We start from the raw sequence: 17,586 nt of genomic DNA, 5'->3' as shown, positions 1-17,586 counted from the left end.
ATTTTCTGATCTGCGGGGTCCAGCTCTCTAAAAAGAGAAGCGTTACGGGTAAAACCTTGTTTCTTCGGACACGAGGCCCAGGTACTATCCAATTCGGCCTAAAAAGGGCACTTTGAATGGATCCGGTTCGCCTGGCTTGCCCCAGTATAGGATATCAGGATATTCCTTTTGGAGCTCAGCACAGGATATCTTTACACGTCCATCACCTAAGACACTGGCGTAAAAACTGAGGTATCCCTGCAAGGGGGAGGGATTATATAGGGGGTTGAACTTCCTGATAGGGTGTGCCAGTGTCCAATCACCAGTGATACCTATATAACCCATCAGTAATTACTGTGGCTCTGTGTCCCGTGATGTTCGAGAAAGAAAGGCCTGTTTTCTATTGCAAGCATCTTTTGAGCTCCGTAGGCACTCATTAAATACAAGCAAAACTCTTGAAAAAACAAGAGAAAATTTAGTTATATAACATACAATTCTGTTTAAAAGCAAAATTCTGTGGTGATTCCATGATTTCAAATAATCTCAAAGTAGAACTATAGGCAAAACTTTTTTTCATTTTAGATAGAGCAAAAGAGGGTTATGACCCCTGTGAGATTTTTCTGGCCACTTATGTCTCATTGCAGAGATTTCCCATCACTTCCTGTCCAATAGCCAAACAGGAAGTGAGAGGAAATCCCTGAAAATTAAGGGAATTCGTTGGGAACCCCCAGGTCACCAGAACCAGTTTCCCCGTTGGAAGATTTCCCCTCCTATTACTTTTCTGGGGCAACCCAAAATTTGGGATTTTCTCTAACTTTAACTTTCAATGATAATGGTAAACAGGACAAATAGAGAGGGTGAATCTTCCTAACAGGGACACAGACAGCAAAAAAGAAAAAAGAGACAAGCATTCTAATCCCTCTCCACCCTATCTAAAACAAAAAAAAGCGCTTTGCCTTTAGTTATACTTTAAAAGCAAATTAATACACAAACAATTAAAGTTGTAACCCAAAAAAAAAAATAAGATCCTGTTCCTTTAAGGCATGCTTGTATAGCACAGTGCTTGTGCTATGTCATTTTTCCCTTCCTAGCCTATAAAAAACCTGGTTGATCCTGCCAGTTCCTGTGTCCCCCTGCCTCTGCTGACCACGGCAATCATGGCTGCTGAGCCCTAATTACCGTGGTCCGTCATCCACTGCTGTGCTCTATCAGTCTCTCCCCTCTCCCCCTGCCTTCCTGTCATCATGAGAGTGGCTCTCCTGTCCACCCCTCCCGCCACTATTCAGCTGCAAAATGCAGCTAATATGCAAGTATCCCCTCCAAAGCATGCTGCCATTCACTACAGTGGATTTTTTTAAAAAAATTTATGACAAGGCTAAATATCAGTTGTCACACCGCAGCTGTGCAGTCACATGATCCCCTTGTGCTGGCCGGTCCCAATCTATGGAGGGAAGTGGGAGGAGCCAAGATTCCCCTGTGCTGGCCGGCTGACATCACAGGGGAATCTCGGGCCCCTCCCACTTCTCTCCATAGATCAGGACCGGCCAGCACATGGGGATCACGTGACTGCATAGCTGCGGTTTAACAAAAGGTATTTAGCCTTTTTCATTTTTAAAAAACAAATCCACTGTAGTGAATGGCAGCATGCCCCGGAGGGGATACATGTAAAGTCACATAGTGACTTTGCAATCACTTTAACAGACAGAAATATAAACAGTAATTGCATAGCTCCTAACTGTCCCTGATTTTGAGGAACCATCCCTGATTTGAAACGAAGTCCCTCTGTCCCTCTTTCCTCATTATGTGTCTCATTTTGGTCTGATCTATATAGTTGTATATAAAATGCACTTTTTGACAATAAAAAAGTGCTTCCCAGTGCTAAACCTTTCATCTAATTTCTAAATTGCTGCGTTTATAAATTCCAAAAGCCAATATAAAGGTATAGTAGTGTTAATTAAACCCTTGTGGGTTTAACCAATCATTTTTTTGTACAGTTCTCCTTTAAGGGGGGCGTGGAAGGGTGTGTGTCCCATGCCTACATACTTTTGGTAATAGGTGTCCCTCATTTCCATCACAGAAAGTTGAGAGGTATGAGTAACGGACAGGACCATATTGCCATTACTAAAGCACAAAAGCATACAACTATTGGCATCCAAGACAACCTTCTTACTACATTACCTCTTCACTAGTCCCGATCTGCCCTATGGTGCCTTTACATATATCAATATGTTCATTCAATTTATCAGTCAACTCAACTGATCAAATTAAATAGAAATCAAAAACCAAAGATCCTCCATCAACTTACTGAGCTTTTGATAATGTATCTTGAAATTCTGTATACTGTGCAGTATGTTTTAAAATAATGAAAGTCTAGTTTGTAATTGTGTAATTTGTAACGTTCTTCTAGGGAACCACAGTTATGCCATTGTTGTCTTCTGTATTGAAAGACGAAGCTTACTTCGCAAAGCCTGATGAGTTTTACACAGAACATTTTCTTGATGCTGATGGCAATTTCAAGAAGAACGATGCATTTATACCCTTCTCAGCTGGTAATTTAAAACAGTTTTCCAGACAGAACTGTAGACCAGTGGTTCTCAACCTCAGTCCTCACGTACCCCCAACGGGCCATGTTTTGGGGACTTCCCTTAGATAAAACAGCTCTTATGAATACCATGTCATTGATATTGATTTAAAGCAGTTGTGCAAAGTAATGGAAAACCTGAAAACATGGCCCATTGGGGGTATTTGAGGACTGAGGTTGAGAACCACTGCTGTAGACTGAATCTGTATGAATAAAATATAGTATCTGCCACCCCTAACCAGTTTATTAAATGTGCAGTCTTTGAAGTCTTGTCTTCTCTACCTAGTGGGACAGCAGAGTAAATATACTATACAAGGCAGATGTTCAGAATTTTTGCACTTCACTGGCTGCATGCTTTTTCCAACTCAGTTACTTACTAGGTAAAACAAGGATGACACACCTGAAACCTGCAAAAGCCAACATCTTGTTGAGCATTGGTTTAAATGCATGGCTGTTCAACCCATGGCATCTATCTGAGCATATTCTTTGGTTAGCCATCCTTTTAAGAAGTGTTCTGGTATGGTTACACCTTGCCTATGATAGCACATACACTGGAGATGCCTACAGTATTCAGTGTCACATATGATTCTCTTATTTGACCCAGGGTACCATTGACTTGTGAACATTTAAAACATATCTAAAAGTAAACTGTCAAAAACACACAAAACTTTTTTACCTTCAGTAAAAATGACAATGTGCCACTACTATAACTTCAGTGTAAAAATTGAGCATGGCCTAAATCCCTCTTTTGAGCCTCTCTATTGGCTGGTCATCTCAGTAAAGGACCAATAGGAAAGCTTAAGAGGTGGGTCAGTGGTGTATATAGGTTTTGTGCTGCCCTAGGCCTGACTAAACCTGCACCCCCTAAACCTGCACCCCCTAATTTAAATACAACCCACCACTTCCTGTCAAGGTCATGCCCCTGCCTGTTTAAGACCTGCCCTATCATCTGTAAACCACACCCCTTCCTTTTTCGGCTTCACCTTTTCCTCTTAGAGCTCCACCTCTTCATCTCTGTACATTAGCACACACAATCACACACCATTCACTCAATACCTATATCAAGCACTCATCAGTGTCCATCAGAGGGGCCTCATCAGGGGCCACCAGTGCAACCTGCGGTGCAGATTACATGCGATGTCTGTGAGATGCGAGTTCAGCCATACAATTGTATGGCTGAACTCGCATTAGATTCCCAGGAGAAAAAGTGCTGGGACTTCCCCCCTCCGCACTGAAATCAGATTGCATTAGTGTTCTCACAGTTCGCACTGCGATCTGTGAACTGATCTGGGGGTGTCATTAACAATGTAATGACACCCGCAGTGTGAACTGCCTGCGGGAGAGATGCGATGCGGAAACCAGCATTGTAATTGCACTGGTTTCCGCATCGCACAAGTGTGAACCTAGGCTTAACAATCCACATTTAGTGAAAGTTCATGTACTGCAAAGTGCTCTGTGCATGCTGAAATCAATGCAAACTTATTAAACAAAGTACATGAACTTTCACTGAATGTGTGGACTGTTTAATGAGCATGCATGCAGCATGCATGGAACACTGCATTGCAATATGATCTGTATATTCATTTAATCCATGCTAAGCACTTTATATTGACTGGCTGTTTGGCACACCCGCACATAAGGACTTACAAAATTACTGTAATGGTAATTGATAGTAATTGATTATACCTGCTGCTGTCCTGGCCGCCGCCTAGGGGTTCCCGTCATCCTCCTCTCTCTCTCCTCCTCCTCGTCATCACAGACAGACCCCCCACCAGGCCAGGGAGAAGATGCAAGGTAAAGATGCCGCACGGAGGAGGGCAGGTGGAGCCTAATACGCCGCCTCCACTAGTTATATTACATGCACCTGGTCTGACCAGAAACTGGACGTTTTATTGGGGGCACCGGTCGCTCCCCCCCGGCCAAGTACGCCGTTCACTCACCATAATATTAGCAATTGCCGTGCTACAGCCAGCAAGCCGACCACCGGGGCCTGGATTTGTGCGGGAGGTGGTGCGGGAGCTGGGAGGAGGGATCGGGGGGCTTTTTTTGTGCAGGGGGTTTTTTTTGTTGCCCCCCCCCCGCAAAATGCTGTCCTAGGCCTGGGCCTTGTCAGCCTAGGCCAAGAAACAGCACTGAGGTGGGTGGTATGTAGGGATGAGCTTCGTGTTCGAGTCGAACCCATGTTCGACTCGAACATCGGCTGTTCGGTCGTTCGCCGAATTGCGAACGATATGGGCCGTTCGCGCCAAATTCGCGTGGCGCGTCACGGCCCATAATTCACTGCGGCATCGCAGTGCATTGCTTGCTGATGATTGGCCAAGCATGCACTATGACCCGCATGCTTGGCCAATCACAGCGCCGCCTTAACAGAGAGCCATAATTGGCCAAAGCCAAGGAGGCTTTGGCCAATTATGGCTCAGGGGATTTAGTACATGCCCCACACTATATAAGGCCGCCTGCACGGCGGCCCTGTGCAGTGTGTTCCGGTGTTCTGAGAAATAGAGAGAGATAGAGACAGTGTCATTTCATTTGAGTTAGCTAGATTAGGCAGGACAGTCAGTCAGTTAGCTGCACTTAAAGTGTATTGTGTATATATATGCATCCCAGGTGTTGCATATATATATATATACACTGTATTCAGTTTAGCTAGATCCGTTCCTGTTATCTTCTAGACTATTTACATTTAGTGCAGTGCGTCCTGCTCACAGTGTTCAGCTAGATCCGTTCCTGTTATATTCCTACTGACAGGCAGGCTTGTCTTGTTACAGTATTTTGAAGAAAATTACTGGTGTTCTTTTGATCCTATTAGTACCACAGTCAGGCAGCTAGACTATTTACATTTAGTGCAGTGCGTCCTGCTCACAGTGTTCAGCTAGATCCGTTCCTGTTATCTTCTTACTGACAGGCAGGCTTGTCTTGTTACAGTATTTTAAAGAAAATTACTGGTGTTCTTTTGATCCTATTAGTACCACAGTCAGGCAGCTAGACTATTTACAGTTAGTGCAGTGCGTCCTGCTCACAGTGTTCTGCTAAACCTACAAGTTAGTGGGGTGCGTCCTGCTCACAGTGTTCAGCTAAACCTACAAGTTAGTGGGGTGCGTCCACCTCACAGTGTTCAGTTAAACCTACAAGCTAGTGGGGTGCGTCCTGCTCACAGTGTTCAGCTAGATCCGTTCCTGTTATCTTCTTACTGACAGGCAGGCTTGTCTTGTTACAGTATTTTAAAGAAAATTACTAGTGTTCTTTTGATCCTATTAGTACCACAGTCAGGCAGCTAGACTATTTACAGTTAGTGCAGTGCGTCCTGCTCACAGTGTTCTGCTAAACCTACAAGTTAGTGGGGTGCGTCCTGCTCACAGTGTTCAGCTAAACCTACAAGTTAGTGGGGTGCGTCCTGCTCACAGTGTTCAGCTAAACCTACAAGTTAGTGGGGTGCGTCCACCTCACAGTGTTCAGCTAAACCTACAAGCTAGTGGGGTGCGTCCACCTCACAGTGTTCAGCTAAAGCTACCTGTAGAAGGTTGGTGGTGTTCTCATACTACAGGCAGGCAGTTGATTTTGCTAGCTGCAGTATCAGTACATATATATATATATATATATATATATATATCCCAGTTTAGTGCAGCTACAGGCCATTAGTATGTCTGGAAGGCCAAGAAGGAGAGGCAGACAGTCACAAGCCAATAAGAGAGGGCAAGCAGGCTCTGTGTCTAGTGCTGGTCGTGGAGACGGTGCATCCTCATCAGCACGTGGCCATGGGACACGCTTGGCCTTTTTTTCGGCAGCTGGCCATGTTGAGCCGCAACATGCGGAAGACTTGGTCGAGTGGATGACCAAGCCGTCCTCATCCTCCTCATCCTCTCTCACCCATGCCCAGGGTACTTTGTCTGGCAAAGCAGCGGCCTCTTCCCTCGGCTCAATGTCATCAGTGACTCCTTCCCTAGCCCCACCATGTCCTCCTGAGGAGTCCCTCGAACTGTTTGACCACAGTGTTGGGTACATGCTCCAGGAGGATGCCCAGCGTTTGGAAGGCTCTGATGATGATACTGAGCTCGATGAAGGCAGTAACACGAGCACGGACAGAGGGGGTGCCCAAGAAGGACAGCAATCTGGCAGTCATGCTCCCCCTGCTGCAGCATACTGCCAGGTTTGCTCCAGTGATGAGGAGGGAGGGGATGATGAAGTCACTGACTCAACGTGGGTGCCTGATAGGAGAGAGGAGGAGGAGGCGGCACATCACCAACGAGGCAGGATGCCCTCCAGGGGCCAGCCTAAGGGCAGCACATTGACTGCATCACACCCCAAAGCTCCACATGTGCAGGGCGCTGCAGTCTCTGCGCGTTATTCAAAAAGTTCTTTGGTGTGGGCCTTTTTTGAGACGAGTGCATCAGATCGCACCGCTGCTATTTGCAACATATGTCTCAAGCGTATCTCGCTTGGCCAAAACATCTCCCGCTTGGGTACCACATGCTTGACCAGACATATGTTGACCTGCCATGCAGTTCGTTGGCAAGCGTATCTAAAAGGCCCACACCAAAGAACAAAGAGGACCTCTGCTTGGTCCTCATCAGCTGAGATTTCCAACCCCACTAGACCTTCAGTCCTCTCTGAGACCTGCACTGAGAAGAATGAAGGTGTAGAATTAGGTGTGTCACAGCCACGTACTTGTGGGCAATCTGATTTTGGTACACCGACGTCAGATTGTACCAGGCAAATTTCCCTGCCCCAGCTGCTGCACTGCCGAAAGAAGTTTGCTCCCAGCCATCCACATGCCCAGCGTTTGAATGCTAGCTTGGCAAAATTGCTAGCACTTCAACTGCTGCCTTTTCAGTTGGTAGACTCTGCCCCCTTCCGTGAGTTTGTGGAATGTGCGGTTCCTCAGTGCTAGGTACCCAAACGCCACTTTTTCTCACGGAAGGCGATTCCGGCTCTCTACCAGCATGTGGAAGGCAATGTCCATGCCTCGCTGGACAGGGCGGTCAGCGGTAAGGTGCATATTACCGCTGACTCATGGTCCAGCAGGCATGGACAGGGACGTTACCTAAGTTTCACGGCGCATTGGGTGACTCTGCTGGCAGCTGGGAAGGATGCAGGACAAGGTGCAGTAGTGTTGGAGGTTGTTCCGCCACCACGCCTCCAAAATGCTAATGATTGTGACACACCTCTCTCCTCCACCCCCTCCTCTTCTTCTTCCTCCATGGCCTCTTCCTTGGAACCAGCGGTGCTCCGTAGTCGTTCAAGGGGCTACGCAAGTACGCAGGCCAAAAGATGCCATGCGGTGCTTGAGCTGGTGTGCTTGGGGGACAGGAGCCACACTGGGGCAGAGGTTCTGTCAGCTCTGCAGGGGCAGGTTCAGAGGTGGTTGACGCCACGCCAACTTAAGGCAGGAATGGTGGTTTGCGACAATGGCACCAACCTCCTCTCTGCCCTCCGACAGGGACAAATGACCCATGTGCCCTGTTTGGCTCATGTCCTTAACTTGGTGGTGCAGCGGTTCTTGGGCAGGTACCCGGGCTTACAGGATGTCCTGAGGCAGGCCAGGAAAGTCTGTGTGCATTTCCGCCGGTCATATAATGCCAGTGCTCGGCTGACGGACCTCCAAAAGGAGTTTAACCTGCCCAAGAACCGCCTAATCTGTGACATGCCCACCAGGTGGAACTCAACGTTGGCCATGCTGCAGCGGCTGCACACGCAGCAGAGGGCCATCAATGAGTACCTGTGCGACTATGGCACCAGGACAGGGTCAGGGGAGCTTGGTTTTTTTTCCCCACGCCAGTGGGCCATGTTTAGGGATGCATGCACTGTCCTGTCACCATTTGAGGAGGCCACGAGGATGGTGAGCAGTGACAGTGCATGCATCAGTGACACTGTCCCCCTTGTCCACCTGTTGGAGCACACGCTGCGTGGAATAATGGACAGGGCACTTGAGGCAGAACAGAGGCAGGAAGAGGAGGACTTCCTTAGCTCTCAAGGCCCCCTTTATCCAGACAGTGTTCCTGCGTGCCCGCCGATCACACAGGAAGAGGACGAGGAGGAAGAGGAGGAGGAGGAGGAGGAAGATTGTGTCAGTATGGAGGTGGAGCCTGGCACTCAGCATCAGCAGCAGTCTTTAAGGGATCAGTCCCAAGAAACACATGGACTTGTACGTGGCTGGGAGGAGGTGGCTGCGGACCATGTCGTCCTTAGTGACCCAGAGGACTCCGGACCGAATGCCTCAGCAAACCTACGCTGCATGGCCTCCCTGATCCTGCAAAGCCTGCGTAAGGATCCTCGTATTCGTGGTATCAAGGAGAAGGACCAATACTGGCTGGCAACCCTCCTTGATCCACGTTACAAGGGTAAGGTTGCGGACCTTATCTTGCCATCGCAGAGGGAGCAGAGGATGAAACATCTTCGGGAGGCCTTGCAGAAAGGTCTGTGCAACGCGTTCCCAGAGACTGGGAGGTTACAAACTCCTGTTTCTGGACAACGTGTTGCTGAGGCTTCGGTCAGTCAAAGAAGGAGCGGTGGAGAAGGTGGCCGTCTGACCGATGCGTTCAGACAATTTTTTGGTCCGCAGCCCCAAGGTATGATCGGTTCCAGCAACCATCGCCAGCGTCTGTTTTACATGGTGCAGGAATACCTAGGGGCAAGATCAGACTTGGACACCTTTCCCACCGAAAATCCTCTGGGTTACTGGGTCTTGAGGATGGATCACTGGCCAGAGCTTGCACAGTATGCAATTGAGCTACTGGCCTGTCCTGCATCCAGCGTTCTTTCGGAACGCACATTCAGTGCTGCTGGAGGCGTGGTAACCGATCACAGGGTGCGTCTGTCCACTGACTCGGTCGATCGACTGACCTTCATAAAAATGAATGAGTCTTGGATCACCACCAGCTACCAAGCACCTGATGCTGATGTAAGCGAATAATTTTTTTTGAAATCTCAGATCCCTTCAAAGACTGCCTATGCTGATGCTGAGTGACTATCCCTGAGTAATTATCCTCTTCCTCCTCAATCATCACGCTGATAGCTTGTAAGAACATTTTTGGTTCTGGGCGCCACCACCAGTGCCTAAGGCACAATTTTTCAGCCCCTGTTTAACAGGGGCGTGTAATTAAAATTTTTGATGTAATACTTTGCAGCAGGGCTCGTTCCTGCATTCCAACTAGAGTATCTGTGAGGGGTTGCAGTGTTGTGGCACCAGCACCAGTGCCTAAGGCCCATTTTTTCTGCCCCTGTTTAACAGGGGCGTGTAATTACAATTTTTGATGCAATACTTTGCAGCAGGGCTCGTTCCTGCATTCCAACTAGAGTGTCTGTGAGGGGTTGCAGTGTTGTGGCACCAGCACCAGTGCCTAAGGCCTAATTTTTCAGCTCCTGTTCAACAGGGGCATGTAATTACAATTCTTGATCTAATATTTCACAGCAGAGCCCTGTGAGGGCTTACAGTGTTGTGGCCACAGCAACACCTAAGGCCCAAATTTCTGCTGAGTATATAGGGCAGGACCCTACTTTCAAACAACTAACTTACAAATGACTCCTACTTGCAAACGGAAGGAGACAACAGGAAGTGAGAATAAATCTACCCCTAGGAAGGGAAATTCTCTCCTGTAAGAGTTAATATGGGAAAAACATTTCTCCTTTCCACTGATGCTTTCCAATCCATTGGGACAAAAAGTGAGGTGAAATCTTCTGAAGAGGAGGAAAGACAGCAAAACAAATGTCACAGAGGTGATAACCCTTCCCTATGTTTTCCAAAAAGCTTAAAAAAGATTTTTTGGCTGGAGCTAAACACGTTAAAAATGTACCCGTTCAAAATTACAAAGAGATTCTACTTAACAACAAACCTACAGCCTGTATACTGCTGTTCAGAGTATATAGGGCCTGGTGGCCCCACACCTTTCCTTATTTTAATTTGGGTGCGGGGTTCCCCTTAATATCCATACAAGACCCAAAGGGCCTGGTAATGGACTGGGGGGTACCCATGCCGTTTGTCTCACTGATTTTCATCCATATTGCCAGGACCCGACATTACATTAAACCCGCAAGCAGTTTTAAATGAGATTTTTTCCTTTAAAAATGACAATTGGTGCAGGGACTGTTCTAAACACGGGAAACACGCGTCACTTTACAGGCATACTATAGACACCCCTCAGGTACGATATTTAAAGGAATATTTCACTTTTTTTTTTTTTACTTTAATCATCATTAAAATCACTGCTCCCGAAAAAACGGCCGTTTTTAAAAGTTTTTTTTGCATTGATACATGTCCCCTGGGGTAGGACCCTGGTCCCCAAAACCTTTTTAGGACAATACCATGCAAATTAGCCTTTAAAATGAGCACTTTTGATTTCAAACGTTCGAGTCCCATAGACGTCAATGGGGTTCTAACGTTCGTGCGAACTTTCGGTCCGTTCGCAGGTTCTGGTGCGAACCGAACCGGGGGGGTGTTCGGCTCATCCCTAGTGGTATGGTATGGTGCAAGCTCAAGTTTACATTAAAAATGAAGAATTTCATGTGAGATCAGCTGCCTATATTTTGTGTTTATGCGTATTTTGTCCAGCATAAAGTATACACTCTGAAGCTTGGGTTAGTCAGAAATTCTTTTAATAAATCGTATTTATTTATTTTTTCTCAGGTAAGAGAAGTTGTGCCGGGGAAAGTTTGGCCAAAATGGAACTGTTCCTCTTCTTTACCACACTGCTACAAAACTTCACCTTCCAGGCTCCAGCTGGGACTGTTGTGGATCTCACTCCTGTAATGGGGACTACAAATGCTCCTTTTCCTCAGGACATCTGTGCTATGCCCCGAAACTAAGATCTTCCTCCAAGTTAATCTGATATCATGATGGCGTGGTTCTTCATTCACACAACAGGAAAGACAGCATTGTCTGCATAACAAATGGTGTGAAATATCTTCTTATCACTACAAGACTATTATTAGATTGTTATTTCTGCAGACCTGACTGTCCATTACCAGCACCGATCTTTGTAAAAGATGATTGTGGCTTCAAATAATGGATTTTTATCTGACCGTTGTCACACTACGGTATAGCTGGACAAATGATGCCTAACCTTTTGGAATCTCTATCTCAAATTCACAAGTACATATGATTAAAAATCAATTACGTTCTTGGATGTTACAATCTTCATCAACAGTGATGGAAGTATTGGATCATCTTTATTTCAAAAGCCCTCAGTGGGCAATACAATTCTCCATGCAAAGAGTTTGCATCCTCAACCTTAATCTCCAGTATCCCCTATAGTCAATACCTAATTGTATTAATCCTCTCGATTTTGAAAGGGAGGAAAAAGCATTACAAAATCGTTTGCAGCAGAGAAGTTACTATAGGGGATCTTTTCTTAAGAAGGCATACAATCTGGTTAAAAATAGTGACAAATCTCAAATGATACACCAGGGGAAAACACAGACTGATCCCTCTACTACCAGAATCATTACTAGGTTTACGAGTCAACAAAGAGGTCCAAATCTTTAAATTAAACATGGTGCAAAGTCACTATGTGTGGAAGGTGAGAGACCAATTGCTCACACGGAAAAAGGGTACCTCACCCTGTGGGAGGTGCAGTTTTCGTTGTTTTCTCTCATGTACTGATACCATCACTTTACCCAACGGTCATATATACACACCACAATTCTTTGCTAATTGCCAGACTGTAGGTGTTGTATATCTCATGCAATGTGATTGTGGTGCGTTCTATGTTGGAAAGACCCGGCGTGCTTTCTTCCAACGCGTCTGAGATCATGTTTCACCCATATTCAAAAAGCGACTCAAAGCACCTATTAGTCAACATATAGGACTGTACCACAATTTTGATTTGTCCCATATTCATTTCTTTGCATTAGAACATGCACCCATTCACGAAAGGGGAGGAGATGTTGATCGTCTCCTACTACAATGGGAAACTAAGTGGATCTTCACTTTACAGGCTACTAAACCCTCAGGACTAAGTTTCAAATCCTACCTTTAGTTTCCTTCTCATCAATATTCATTACTTCCTATCATTTTGCTCCAATGCTTCAGCCTGGTGCAGAATTTACAGAATCTCTATAAGACTGGTTGAACTTTGCTTGACCATACTTTAACTAAACATGGCATTTTTATTTTTTTTTGCTTCCAATATTCATATTTTTTTCTTATGGGTGGATGTGAACAACTGTGATTTTCCTGTAGTTTTGATATTGGTACCCTTCTCTTTTTTGGCCACTAGATGGGTCTGGGTAGCATCCTAGTCTCCTACTTCCTCTCCTGGCAGAGGAGTCCGAGTGATGGCTGCAAAGGCCCTAAGTAGAACTGCGCATGCACCCGACTTTGGGGTTGGTGTGTCCATGCCAAGCCATTACATCATATCTGAAGCGAGCCCCGGTGTTGGAGGGGGGCTGTGGCAGGCAGGTTTATGGCAAGTGGTGTCTGCAGTATTAATGGTAAGGTAAGCTATGCACTGCATGGTGTTGTGGCATGATGGCTTTTCTGCTTTCTGCTGAACTAGACTGATTGAGTTAAATATCCTTCTCTATTGCTTTACCCTCTCAGTATACTACTGCACGCTGCTTTACTCCCTTTGGGGATATTCTGTGGATGGGAATCTCCACCTGAATGGTATCTCTATGCTTGGATTATTGCTTGGCCTGTGGGCAGGTCATATGAACAGGTATTTTACCTATGTTTCTTAGATGCTTACAATTGTTAGGTTACTCTCACCATGACTTACCTGTTCACATATGCAAAAGAAATACTAAAAAAAACCCTATGTAATTTATCTCCAATTTTTAGCTAGCATGTCTGCTTGATTATCCCTTCTGGGGCTAACTGCGTAACAGCTTTTACCCTGACCTACTGGGAGGGACACCATCTTTCCTCCCCTCTCCCTGGTAATTTGGATGCTAATCCTTGTTTGAACAATTCCCATGGATTCAGTGTCAAATGCAGCTAATTTCTCACTTTGGCAAGATGGCCTTTAACAATCTCTGTTTTGAATGTTTTTATGGATTTTGATATTCCTATATGATCAGGTTTTGTTTTAAGTTGCTAATCTACTACATGAATACAAACTGTGGATCTTGAATGTACCATTTCTATGTATATCTATTTACCTTTACATTTAATTTACCTGTCCAGGTGTGGTAGCATACATCCCCTGAGGAAACCTGTCAAATGGTGAAACATGTCGGGATTTCTACATCATGATAAGCAACTGCAATGAATTCACTAGATATCAATCATGAATGGGACTTTAAAAGGTGCTGAAAAACCCCCTCTCAGATTAAAAGTCAATACAATTTTGAAGATAAAAAAGCTTTTTATTACAAAAATATTAAAAGACATACTAGGGGTCTACACCCTTAAAAACAGGTGGTTGTTCCTACAGATAGTCTTAAACCAGCACCCCTGATAGTAGAGTTTCCTTCTCGCATGTATTATCATATATATGACAGATAATGATAGTAAAATGAAAATCCAGTTACAGCAAGGTATGAAAACTCACCCCATCCCAACGTGTTTGACCTGTATTGGCTTCTTCAAGGGATTCGGGGGATGTGTGTGGTTTGGAACAAAATTTGTATAAGAGAAGAACATTTAGCAATGTCAGGGGAGATGCATGTATTCCTTTCTCCAACACCAATCAGAAATGCTGAAAAGTGCGCAGATCTACAGGCAAGGCTGGAGACAGTCCCACCTCCAGGCCACAAACAAGCAACACCAGAATTCAAAGGAACAAGCGCCAAAAAGCATGGACTTGTCTGTTCAAAAAAGCCCAGGATTAGTGATGTATCTCCTAGATATGTCTTCAGATCACAGATAGCTCTAATGGGTAGCCCAGAGATTCCAAGAAAGCTCTGCCATAGGGAGGAATGGACACTAAAGAGTTGCCACACTATCATGAAGACGAGGACGCCATGACTCTGTACAGAAGTCATTCCATGTTTGGCATTAAGTCCATGTTTTTAGCATGTCTACATATTAACCTGAAATACCTAATAAAATTGACTGAATTTTAGCATGTGACTATGACTTGAGTTACTGGCACCTAAAAAATCCCAGCTTTTATATAAGAGCATTCCCAAGTGTCCTGTTCTAGAAGAAAAAAACTGTAACGTTCTTCAAAGAGTAAAAGTTTTTTGGTTGAGAGTATTTAGTGAAAGAGCTTAATGATTTTCCGATATTGTTTAATGAAAAGATAAGAAAATAGGTGAAAGAAAATTATTTGCAGAAAAAAAAAACAAAGTAGACAGACAACAGCAACTGTAAAACAAATGTGCACAAAAGTGAAAAGTACTAAATAAGGATTTTACCTGAACTGTGGTTCTGGTAGAATACAGTGCAATGCAATTAAGTTGAATCTTAGCATTAGTGTGTAGTTTTGATAGGAAATTGTGAGCCCCAGCTGTCAACTGCAGCAGCTTTTTGTGTACCTTCTAGCATTGTGTGACACTGAGCCAGCCCTCCCTCAATCAGAACAGGTTAGAGGTGTGAAATAGGAGGGCTGAAGAGGGTTTAATTAACCTAATTTGGGATTGCTCTGCAATAGATAACTATTGGAAACATAAACATGAGTATAAATAGCGCTACCCAATATACAATCTTAGTGCTAATCTCATATAAATGAATACAATAATTTATGATCACATTCTTAAACACACTGGGGTGTCCCCCGCAGTGTCCGTGGGCTGTGTCTCCTCCAAAGCCTTTCTGTGTCAGGCTCCGTTCCCTGCGAGTGGCGCGACACGTGGGGGCGGAGCCTAGCGGCGAATTAAAAAAATGTAAAAACCATAACACTTACAGTACTGTATGAAATTATTTCACATCCCTTTTGTCCCCAGTGCTTTGGCCCATGCCCTGCATGCAGTTTTATATGATATATACTGTTCTTTCTACCTGGAAACTGGAGATTGTCCATAGCAACCAAAAAGTGTCCCTTTATGTCAAAAGTGGCTTTAGATCAGCTAGAAAACAGCGATAGTAAATCAGAACACTTGCAGAATTGAGCGATAGTGAATCGTGGGGAAATTAATTTTATTATTATTATATTATTATTTTTTTTAATTATTTATATTTATTTATTATATTATAATTTATATTTTTGTGTTTCAAACTTCATCATACCCGGAATATCTACTAGACTCTTGTTTGGACAGATTTAAGTGTGTTATTGTTAAGAATTATAGGCCTACAATATAAAACGCCAAATTTCCATGCAAAATAATTGTACCGCTTTCAGCACCTAAAATCCGAATTAATCATACCGCCAGGGAGGTTAATCTTCTTATACAGTATATGTGATTAAACCTCCATTGTGCAAAAAAGTGCCAAGGGCTGTAAACATATATTTAGTACAGTCCGTCCTCCCCTACTGTGTGTCCGTTCATGCACCAGCTGCTATGTACCCCCATGACAGGAGTCATTCGCGCTTGTGTAAATATCTTCCAAATTGCTGGGCTTTGTAGTCCTTCTGCATGGGTCTTTAGTTGTGAGCAAAGGTGTACCCATATATTGTAATAAATGGCAGAGAAGATAATATAGCATAATACCATTTATTTTAAAACAAAGGTATAAAATGTAACTCCACTCAAAATTTTCCAAGCATGTCTAAAAGTCAAAAGGCATGGCAGTACATACATAAGTAGTGAAGAAAATGTATGTTCCAAATAAAAAAATATTAAAACATGGTACTGGCATTGTTTAAATAATGAGAAAAAATATTGTATAAAAGCAAAAAAAAAAATCAAAAACAGCTAAATACAATTACAAAAGAAATGTAAAAGTTCTTAGATTATCTATGTTGGTGTTTCTGTGCACAGTAAAAGTTATATAGTGATGTGTGAACTAGGTGAAGTCAATGCTTGTTTGTATTTTTTGAAATATATCACTTTATTACAGAAAAAAATAGAATTCTTTTAAAGCAGTTATTCTTTAAATGTTCAACAATAGTATAGGAAGTATAAATTACCTGAGATCATGTTTTAAACATTATTTTTCTCTGCTTTACAACTGGTTGTAGGAGGGGAACTCATTTAGACAGTCGCTAAGTTTTGTGACCATTAGTAAATTTTGGAATCGTGACTATCTGTTGACTAAGTGCTTTAGTAAATCCTTTTTCCAAATAAAAGTAGTCCTAATCCATGGAAGTGAGACCATTTGCTGACTAGTTGCCGACTAGGTGCTATAGTGAATAAACCCCTTAGTGACAGAACACAGTTGTGGGTGACAGATTTTTCCTATTTTAACTTTTAAATTGTATTTTTTATTAAAGAGTTTCAAAGAAAATACAAAAGAAAGGTAACATCAAACAATTGTCAGTACAAAGTGAGTACAATCATTTGAAAAATATTTAGCATAAGTTGAGATTTCTAAAGCCAGGTCACAGTGTTACCAAATTTCACAGGTTAACAAAAAGACAGGTATATAAATCATGAAAAGAAAGTGTAGATAGGGATTAAGGGTGGGAAAGGACCCAGGGAGGGGACAGTCTAGGTATATTAGTAGTTCACATCATAGGGGTCATTGCTCACTGGGTCCGGGGTTAGCGGGGTCTCAGCAGACAGAGGCGTTCCAAGGGATTCCCACAAAGGAAAAGAGAGGGGGGAAGGTGGGGGTGCGCCATGGAATCTCCGGGGGAATATGTGGATGGGACCGATAGGGCATGCATTTACCCTATATATTCAAGAGAATAATGTGCTCTTAGAGAGTGAGGGAAGTATTTCCGGGGTTTAGCTCTGTGTGGTCCCACAGATCCCAAATCCTTGAAAATTGAGGAAGTGTATCGTGAATAGTAGCAGTGAGGTGTTCCATTCTGCGAATTTGCTCCAATATTTGCAGGACTTGTGAGAATGTGGGTGGGGATGGGGATAACCATCTCAAGGGTATGGCTCATTTGGCTGCCAAAAGGATAAAGCCAGCTAGTTTTTGGGCATGTTAGGGAGGCCTGGGAATGGCAAGCTTAGGAGAAAGTGGATTGAGTTTAAAGGAAGATTAGCTTCAAAAAGGTTTTGTAAATATGTATGAATAGAGGACCAGAAGGGTTGGA

General features: G+C 44.0%; 1 pseudogene; it reads left to right on the top strand.

Moving 5' to 3' along the window:
* LOC141139193 (cytochrome P450 2K6-like) overlaps window positions 1–11,887 on the top strand; it is a 75,043-nt pseudogene extending 63,156 nt beyond the window's left edge.
* Window positions 11,888–17,586: the final 5,699 nt, after the last annotated feature.

Source organism: Aquarana catesbeiana, linkage group LG04, assembly GCF_042186555.1.
Source record: "Aquarana catesbeiana isolate 2022-GZ linkage group LG04, ASM4218655v1, whole genome shotgun sequence".
In the NCBI taxonomy this organism is placed as follows: Eukaryota; Metazoa; Chordata; class Amphibia; order Anura; family Ranidae; genus Aquarana; species Aquarana catesbeiana.
The sequence above is the reverse complement of the archived record's forward strand: the minus strand, read 5'-3'. Positions and strand labels throughout refer to the sequence as shown.